The sequence below is a fragment of the Apium graveolens genome, chromosome 4 (assembly GCF_009905375.1).
Source record: "Apium graveolens cultivar Ventura chromosome 4, ASM990537v1, whole genome shotgun sequence".
NCBI classification, from domain to species: Eukaryota; Viridiplantae; Streptophyta; class Magnoliopsida; order Apiales; family Apiaceae; genus Apium; species Apium graveolens.
The window spans coordinates 190,848,320-190,858,315 of record NC_133650.1 but is presented as its reverse complement, the minus strand read 5'-3'; the positions used below and the strand labels follow the sequence as shown (position 1 = coordinate 190,858,315).

At 39.2% G+C, this 9,996-nt stretch overlaps 1 non-coding gene across 1 annotated transcript; it reads left to right on the top strand.

The window, feature by feature from the left end:
* The first annotated feature begins 1,741 nt into the window (after positions 1-1,741).
* Positions 1,742-1,848, top strand: LOC141722102 (small nucleolar RNA R71). Its single transcript, XR_012575133.1, has one exon. It is a non-coding gene; the product is annotated as a small nucleolar RNA R71 (small nucleolar RNA).
* The last annotated feature ends 8,148 nt before the right edge of the window (positions 1,849-9,996 follow it).

Genomic DNA, 9,996 nt, shown 5'->3' with positions numbered 1-9,996 from the left:
ATCCAGCCTTCGTTTCAAAGGAGAAGCATTCAAAAATTGCAACTGCTCATCACCATCATCATTTTCACTATCTGAATTTCCCATCAAGGCCTTCTCTAAGGTATCAGACCTTAGCAATTGATCAAGTTCTGAAGTAACCACAGAATCTACCAACTCCACTTTTAAGCACTCCTCATTATCAGTAGGGAATTTTATGGCATTGAAAACATTGAACGTCACATCTTGATCCAGCACTCGCATAGTGAGCTCACCCTTCTGCACATCTATCAAGGTTCGGCCAGTAGCCAAGAATGGTCTTCCCAAGATTATGGGAATCTTCTTATCCTCCTCGAAATCAAGAATTACAAAATCAGCAGGAAAGATGAGTTTGTCCACCTTGACCAAGACATCCTCCATAATGCCTCGTGGATATGTAATAAAGCGATCGGCCAACTGCAAGGTCATATAAGTAGGCTTTGGATCAGGTAAGTCCAACTTCTTGAAGATAGACAAAGGCATCATATTGATGCTAGCTCCCAAGTTACATAAGCATTTTTCAAATGACACTTTTCCAATGCTACAAGAAATAGTGAAGCTTCCAGGATCCTTAAGTTTCGGAGGCAACTTATGTTGCAGCATAGCACTGTATTCCTCCGTGAGAGCAACTGTCTCTATTTCATCGAGCTTTACTTTCTGAGAGAGAATACCTTTCATAAACTTCGCATAGCTAGGCATATGTTCAAGAGCTTCAGCAAAAGGTATGTTGATATGAAGTTTCTTGAACACCTTCAGAAACTTCTCAAACTACTTATCCAACTTTTTCTTTCGCAGCCTCTTAGGAAAAGGAGGTGGAGGATATATCTGTTTCTCCCCTGTATTACCCTCAGGAGGAGTGTGTTCTACAGTCGTCTTCCTTGGTTCCACTTCTACTTCCTTCTGCACATCTTCCTTAGCCCCAACTTCATCTTCCGAAACTTGAGATTTTTCGGGATTTGCAACCTTCCCAGACCTCAATGTAATTGCCTTAACCTACTCTTTTGCTTCCTTCTTGCCTGGAACTTCAGTGTCACTAGGGAGTGTACCAGGTTGTCGATTCAGCAAGACATTGTCAATCTTCCCAATTTGATTCTCCAAGGTCTTAATAGAAATCGCTTGGCTCTTGTACATGAGCCTCAACTCCTCCAATTCAGATTTTTCATTAGATTGTTGCAGTTGGAGTTGTTTTCTTGGTGCATATTGCGGTTGCTGAAAACCAGGAGGGTTGTCTTGCTTTGCAGCATACTACTAATAAGGCTGTTGCACCGTATTCTGAGTATTGCTCCAGCTGAAGTTAGGATGATTGCGGTTGTTGGGATGATAGGTGGCTGGAGCTAGTTGCTGCGACCTCTGAAAGTTGCTCATGAATTGAGATGATTCACTAGAAATAGCACACTGCTCCGTCTCATGCGCACCAGCACAAAGCTCACAAACACTAGTGATTTGATTCACTCCATAATTAGCCAAAGAATCTACCTTCATCGTCAAAGCCTTAAGCTGAGCAGCTATAGCCGTAGCTGCATCTGCCTCCAGAATTCCTGCTACCTTGCCCTGAGTTAGTCTCTGAGTTGGGTTCTGGGATTCACTAGCAACCAGCAGTTCAATCAACTCATAAGCTTCATCATAGCTCTTAACCCATAAGGCTCCACCTCATGCGGCATCAAGCATGGGTCTAGAAGTTGCACCTAACCCGTTGTAGAAACAGTTAATGATCATCCAGTCAGGCATCCCATGGTGAGGACACTTTCGAAGAATCTCCTTATATCGCTCTCAAGCCTAACACAAAGACTCTTCGGACTGCTGCACAAATTGAGTAAGAGCATTTCTGATTGCAGCTGTCTTCTCCATAGGAAAGAACTTTGTAAGGAACTTTTGAGCAAGGTCCTCCCATTTGGTGATAGAGCCTGGTGGTAGAGAATGCAACCAACACTTAGCTTTATCCCGCAGAGAGAATGGGAGAAGCCTTAGCTTAATAGCATCTTCAGACATATTTCTGAATTTGAAAGTGTCGTAGATCTCGATGAAATCCCTAATATGCATATTGGGGTCTTCCGTCGAAGAACCCCCAAACTGAACTGAGTTCTGCACCATCTAAATCGTGCTAGCTTTGATTTAAAAACTATTAGCCGCGATGGCTGGTCGGACAATGCTAGACTGAATATCATTAATCTTCGGCTGAGCATAGTCCATCAAATCCTTCGTATTCGCTTCTAGTTCAACTTTCTCCATTGTAATAAGAGCTTCTTTTTCAACTTTCTCCTTAACAAGAACTTCTTCCTCTACTGAAACTTTTTCCTCTGCTTTATCCAGTGTTCTCTTTTGAGATCGAGAATGTGTTACTATAAACGCTCTCTAGAGTACCTGAAAAAGCAACAAACAACAAGTTAGTAAAATATCCGAGTCAATGAACTTTAACGAACACTGATGTCAATCACATAAACTAAAAATTAACACCGAGTCCCCGACAACGGCGCCAATAACTTGTTAGGACGTTAACATATGCAAATAATACACGTAATTATACGCGTTCGTAAGTAATATAGAATGAATTCTAGTTCGTTCCCACAGAGACTCTTTTAAGTTAAGTTCAATTTATGCGCTCATGTAACAGTTTTATGGTTATTGTTCAATGCTAAGACGAGTAACAATTTGAGATGGTTTATAACTACGATTAACTAAGAGATTATTCTAAAGAATATTAACTAAGAGATTAAAAGGGTTGATTCACTAATATGACACAAATATGGGATTCTAACTTCATACAACTTCATTCAATAGCCTTTTTGTTCTTAACCTTAGCATGCAATGGTGATGACACTAATCAGATAACACAAAACTAGTAAACGCCAACTTTCATTGTACGAATACCCTACTACCAGACATCCATAAAAGAGATAGAAGCTGAATAGACACCAATTATATTGAGACCCTATATGTCTATAAAATTTGACAACATAACGGTTTAATGAACAAGTTATCTATCATAATTACATAGGGCAAGTACGATGGTTAAAATTACCTACAAATTATGCATATCAAATACATGAACCTATGCTAGCATGACAAGTTCTAAACCTCTAAATTCACTTTCACTTCAATAGAGATTAACACACTATCTTATAAGTTCACGATGCTCATAAGACGAATAAGCACAACCAATACTAGAATAGTATACAATCACCACACACTAAGGTATCAAAACATATTAACTAAAGAAAACCATAAGTAAATCAGCTAGAACCCAACGATAACGATTAGCCCATAACCAAACTCATCATCACCGTGGGTTCCGATGAAAGCATGGTATAATAAACTAGGTCTTTATAAATACGAATAATAATCAATGTACGTTAAACAAGAGTATAGGTTGAACAAACAAGAAAACTAGCATCCAAGATTATAACTTAAAACAAAGAATCACAAGAATAAACTAGATCCTCTTCGCATTGGTTGAATTTGTGCTCTTAGGTCTTCTCGTTGTCTTCTCCTTAGTCTATGTTATAAAAAACGTCTTTAAGATGTCTTTAAATAGCAGACCAATTAATCCAGAAGCCCAGAAAACAGTCTTCTAATTGAAGTAGAATTCTGAAATCCCGACACGGTGCGGCCGCGCGCTTCATCTGCGCGGGCACGCTGTCCTTCTGCATCTTCGGCACGGCCGAACATTAGCACAGCGCGGGCGCGCTAACATTCTGGAAAAACTGATTTGCTTCCATTATTTTGCTGGTTCTAGATAACATTCCATGAGCAACTCCTAGTACACCTTCTTATCACCATTTTAGCATCAAAATAATGCTAAATCACCTTGATTTCTTAATTGTGCCTGAAATGCAAAATACTACAAAAACGAATTAAAAACACAAAGAACTTGAGTACAAAACACCAATTCAAGCCTTTATAGAGCATTCTAAGTGGACATAAATTCCACTTAACACTTTCCCTTCATACCAAAACGCTTCACACCCTTACAAGGCGACACCTTCAAGAACACATGATCAGTTAGTTCAAATCCACCAAACTTCCGATGTTGGTCTGCATAACTCTTTTGACGCGATCGTGCTTCTTTCAAACTTTCTTTAACTTTCTCCACCTTCTCATTAGTGATTCTAACCAACTCTGGCCCTTCAATGGCTCTCTCACCAACCACATCCCAACAAGATGGTGCCCTACACCTTCTACCATACAAAACCTCAAATGGTGGCATACCAATACTCACGTGCTAACTATTATTATATGCAAACTCAACAAGATACAAATATTTATCCCAATCACCTGTCCACTCTAAAGCACAAGCCCTCAACATATCTTTCGATGTCTGAATCGTCCTCTCCGATTGTCCATCGGCTTGTGAATGATAAGCTATACTAAAATTAAGCCTCGTACCCCAAGTTTGATGGAACCCCTTCCAAAAACGCGATGTAAACCTAGTATCCCTGTCAGAAACTATCAACACAGGAATACTATGAAGTCTAAAAATATCTCACTGAAAAATCTCTGCCAACTCATGAACTGGAGTAGTCTCTTTAATAGGAAAGAAGTGAGCGGACTTAGTAAGTCTATCAACCACCACCGATATGACATCATTCTTCCTGAAGGTTCTCGACAAATGAGTCACAAAATCCATAGTAATGTTTCCCCACTTCCAAACTGGAATATCTAGCTGCTGCAACAATCCACTAGGTCTATGATGGTTTATATTCACTTGTTGACATATAAGACATTTCCCCACAAATATTGCTATATCTCCCTTTATTCCACTCCATCAAAAGTGCTTCTTCAAATCTCCATACATCCTCGTGGAACCTGGATGAATAGAGAATGAAGAACTATGAGCCTACTTTGAAATTTCCTCATGAATCGTCGGCTCTGCAGGAACACACAATTTACTACCCAGCCAGATCACACCCTTATCATCAACACGGAAATGTTTTTGCTTGCCACTTGCCACCTCAGATCTAATAGCCTCTAAACTTGTATCATTCTTCTGAGCTTCCTTAACCCTTCAAACAAGATTTGGTTCCACTTTCAAACTTGAAATGCTACCTCCTGACCCTCTAACATACAACTCAACACCCAATCATTCCAAATCTGACATAAGGTGCGGCTGTGTAATGAGAGATGTAACACTCCCCAAGTTCTTCCTACTAAGAATGTCCGCCACTACATTCGCCTTTCCTGGATGGTACTGAATGTTAGCATCATAATCCTTAAGAAGTTCAAGCCACCTTCGCTGCCTCATATTAAGCTCCTTCTGAGTAAAGATGTATTTGAGACTCTTGTGATCAGTGAAGGTATCACAAGTCTCTCCATAAAGATAGTGTCTCCAAATCTTCAAAGCAAAGACCATTGCTGCTAACTCAAAGTCATGGATAGGATAGTTCACCTCAAAGGATTTGAGTTATCTAGAGGAGTAAGAAATCACTTTCCCATGCTGCATCAGAACACACCCCAATCCTCTCTTAGAAGCATCACTATAAACCTGAAAGCCTCCTCCACTACCTGATGGTAACACAAGTATTGGAGCAGACACCAAAAACTTCTTCAACTCTTGAAAGTTCTTGTCATGATCATCTTTCCACTTGAACCTAATGCTCTTCCTCAGAGTTGAGTTAATGGCAAAGCTATAGATGAAAAACCTTCCATAAAATGACTATAGTAGCCTGCCAAACCCAAGAAACTCCATACCTTCGACACATTGCTGGGTCTCGGCCAGTTAGTAATAGCCTCGACTTTCGCAAGATCTAACTCAATACCCTACCAAACACAAAATGCCCCAAGAATGCCACTTCCTCCGACCAGAATTCACACTTTGAAAATTTTGCAAACAATTTCTTCTCCCTCAAGATGTCAAGAACAATGCATAAATGCTCCTCATACTCCTCTATGCTTCTAGAGTTTATCAAGATATCATCAATAAAGACCAACACAAATTTAACCAGAAAATCATGAAAGACCCGATTCATCAAATCTATAAATACCGTTGGTGCATTCGTTAACCCAAAGGACATCACGCGAAACCCATAAATGACCATAACGAGTGCGAAATGCAGTCTTCGGAATATCTTCCTCCCTAACTCGTAGCTGATGGTAACCTGATCTCAAATCTATCTTCGAAAAGTACTTTGCTCTTGTAACTGATCAAACAAGTCATCAATGCATGGAAAAGGATACCTATTTCTGATAGTCACCTTATTCAACTCCCTATAATCAATGCACAATCTCATGGAACCATCCTTCTTCTTCACATAGGAGCGCCCCACGGAGACACACCTGGCCCAATAAATCCCCTACCCAACAACTCTTGCAACTTCTCCTTCAATTCTTGTAACTCAAGTGGTGCCATTTGATAAGGTGCTTTAAAAATAGGATCAGCACCTGGAACAAGTTCAATGGTAAACTCCACCTCTCTATGTGGTGGAAAACCTGGTAGCTCATCGGCGAACACATCTTCATACTCTCTCACAAATGGATAATCCTTGATGTGAGGTTCATCCTTCGATGTATCATTCACAAAAGTAAGGTAGCCATTATAACCCTTAGATAAAAGTTTACTCGCCTTTAAAGCAAAAATTATTTTAACCTCCCCATTTGGATGAGACCCTTGGTATACAAATTCTGGTTTATCTACATCCCCAAAGATCACCCTTTTTCCTTGACAATCAATTGTGGCACGATGTTCACTCAACCAATCCATGCTCAAGATAATGTCAAGGTCATGCATCTCCATTGGAAGCAAGTTAACCTTACAATTTCTATCTCCCACAGCTATCAGACACTCCCAATATATATCAGATATAATAATATAATTCCCCATCGGGGTAGCAATAGACATATGAGGATATAATAGTGAAGGTGCAATGCCAAGATGATGAACAAACGATAAAAACACAACAGAATGGGTTAAACTAGTATCAAATAACACATAAGCATCACGTCTACCTACAAGAAGTGTTCGTGAAATGGTACCTAAATTAGCTGATACTTGATTTGTAGTCAATGCAAACACTCTGGCTGTAGGATTCTGCTAACTACCACTGCAACTACCACCTCCAGCTCCTCCTCCACCAGTATTGTGTGACACTGAACAATCCTTCGCCCTATGGGACATACTACCACACTAGAAACAAGCCCCAGTTTGTTTATAACAAGCTCTACCTGGATGATGTCCACTACATGTAGCACAAGGAGCCACTGGAATCATATTGGGGTTTCCCCCATACACTGAGTAACGACTCTGCCCCTGTTGCCGATTTTGCCACTGCCTAGGCTGCTTCTGTCGCTGAAAGTACTGATTCTGATTCTGACCAATATACTGATTTCGGCCATGGAATGACTGACCACCCCTATTTTGATTTTGTATGTGCCACTGGCCCTGCTGACCACTTTGACTTCCATACCACTGTCTATTCTGTACAAAATCCTGATCATCCCTAGTCCTCTTACTACCACTGTTGTGCAAGACATGCATGTATCATAACAAGACTAAGTCAGTCTGACAACCCTAAGATTAGTTGTACTGTAACCTTAATCTGTAATTTATACTTGTAACACTTAATGTCTGAAAAATGTAAATGGAGCAGACTGGACCATTTTTCCCTAAACAGTGTCAAGCCTAAGAATTCTATCTGGAAGAAGATCAAGAAGGTCATGCCTCAGAAGAATTATGAAGAAGCTTGGAGTTGAATAATTCTGTTTGGTGAAAAACATTCTAAGTCAAGATCTCTACAAGTCACATAATTAGTGTTATAGAGAAGTCATTCGAGAACTCAGAAATTGCCTATCGAGAACTCATGAATTGTCTATCGAGAACTCAGGAAATACTATTGGAGATATCGATAATTCAGATACCCATTCGAGAACTCAGAGATATCGACAAGTATACATTCATTAGAGAACTCTGAGTTATCGATAAGCCAAAGTCCATTAGAGAACTCTGAGTTATCGAAAAACCAAAATTTACTAGAGAACTCAGAGTTTTCGATAAGTCAAGTCAACAATGAAGTTTCACAGATATCGACAAGCCAACATGCCTATCGAGATGTCGAGCTCTACAGCTTAATTGGAGATCTCGAAGTGAAGAAATTTCTCTAAGTACAGAATTTCAGAACAGTTGCAAATTAACAAACAATTCACATAGCTGGATTGACAAGTCTACAAAAAGCAGCTTGAGAGATGTGCAAGATCAATGGCAAAGATTAACTGACAGAGGAGATTAAAGTAAACACGGGATGCTAAAGATATGCTAAGCAAGAAATGGAAGATTTGCTTTTCTATAAATAGAAATGACAAGTGACAGTTTAGAAAAGCTAATAGCATGTTTATTATCCTCTATGTAAACCATCAGTTAACTGAGTTATAAAGTTAACACTGGTTGTGACGCCCTTAATCTCGGGGTTAGGAAATGAGGACTCACACACCTCCAATCTAATAATTAAATATGCATAAACCCCGATTAAACTACTAACAGGATCAACAGGATAAAGTTTGAGACAAGATTACAACTACCAATCACAAAATATAACTTACAAACCCAAAAATATTATTAAATAAACAATATCGATTCCGGCTGGGAACCAACAGATAACCCATTGTATCTTTAAACGCTTCTTTCTAGGCGCGAGCTCATTCATAATTATCACTACCTGCTCTGGCACCCGGAAGCCCTCAACACGGTAGGGACCACCAGGTACGCTCTTACGAGCAGTCCGCCTAAGCCTGGCCATCTTCTTGCTTAACTGCCATGGTTAGATTAAAACAAAACAAATGAGTATAAAACTCAGCAAGTAACTATATAGCAGTTCTATAATATCAAATCACAATATGCTTTACCAAACTCAGGGAATTCTACTTTATTTGATCTAGGTGGCAGATTTCCATCTTTTGGGTTAAGGAAAGGTTTTGAAGGATAATGTGGGGCTTTCAAGGAACAAGGCTCAAAGCAGGATGAAAGTCGACATTCATCACAAATCATTAAAGGATCAGAATAGATCTTTCAAAAGAGGAAAGCAACAATATTTCAATATATGGAATCAATCATATGATCAACAAATTCAAGTATCAGGGTTCTCGAGCTTTAAGCTTCACAATAACATAATCAACTCTTTTCAAAGCAATATAAACCATTTTCATTTTCAAGAATCAATTTACTGAACAGAAAGTTTCAGTTCCCTTTTTAAATAGTCATTTAGAACCCTTGATTGGATCAATTTATCTTTCCATTTCATTATATACGGGTGATCATCCCGTATCGACCTCCATTCCGGTCTTTAAGGTACCAATCGGCATAATTTCAGCCTTAAGTTGGACTAGCCCCGCTAGCCTCTTACCATGACTGGACTAGTTCCACTAGCCTCTTACGTCCCAATCCAATCCATCAGGAATTCATTTGGAAAACCTTGAGTTGGAAAAACAAATAGGTTTTCTAAAATTCATTTTATCATTACCAAGCATTTCAAATCATTCGGACTCTTTCAAGTCGAAACTCATTCTTAATTCAAATTTTAAGGAAACAAAGTTCAGGGAGTGATTCAAAGATACGCAAGGAACAATTCATAAGAATTCTGTATCAGGGATAACAAAGCACTTAAGTTAGAAGGACCAACATTTGTTTAGGGATCAATAGGGTGATCAGGAAGAATAGGGTATCATTAGACAGGGTTAACAACGATAATAAGTGGGTTCAATATATTTCATGTTTCAATACATAATTTGAGCAGGGAGGACAGATTATCAAAGGGTGGAATCAATAAGCTTATCAATAACAGATTATCGAGAACAAGGGTACTTCAAATCAATATCAGGGTTTCATAATTAAACAGTTCAATACTCTACATGGTATGAACAACATTCTCTTTATAACCATTTATACAAGTAATCAGAGTTACTTGCCTAGATTTGCTTTCCTGAAGGTTGAACTACTGCCACCTTGTATACCCTTTCCTTTCCTAGCCTGAATGCCCTCACGCTCCGAATCTACAATAA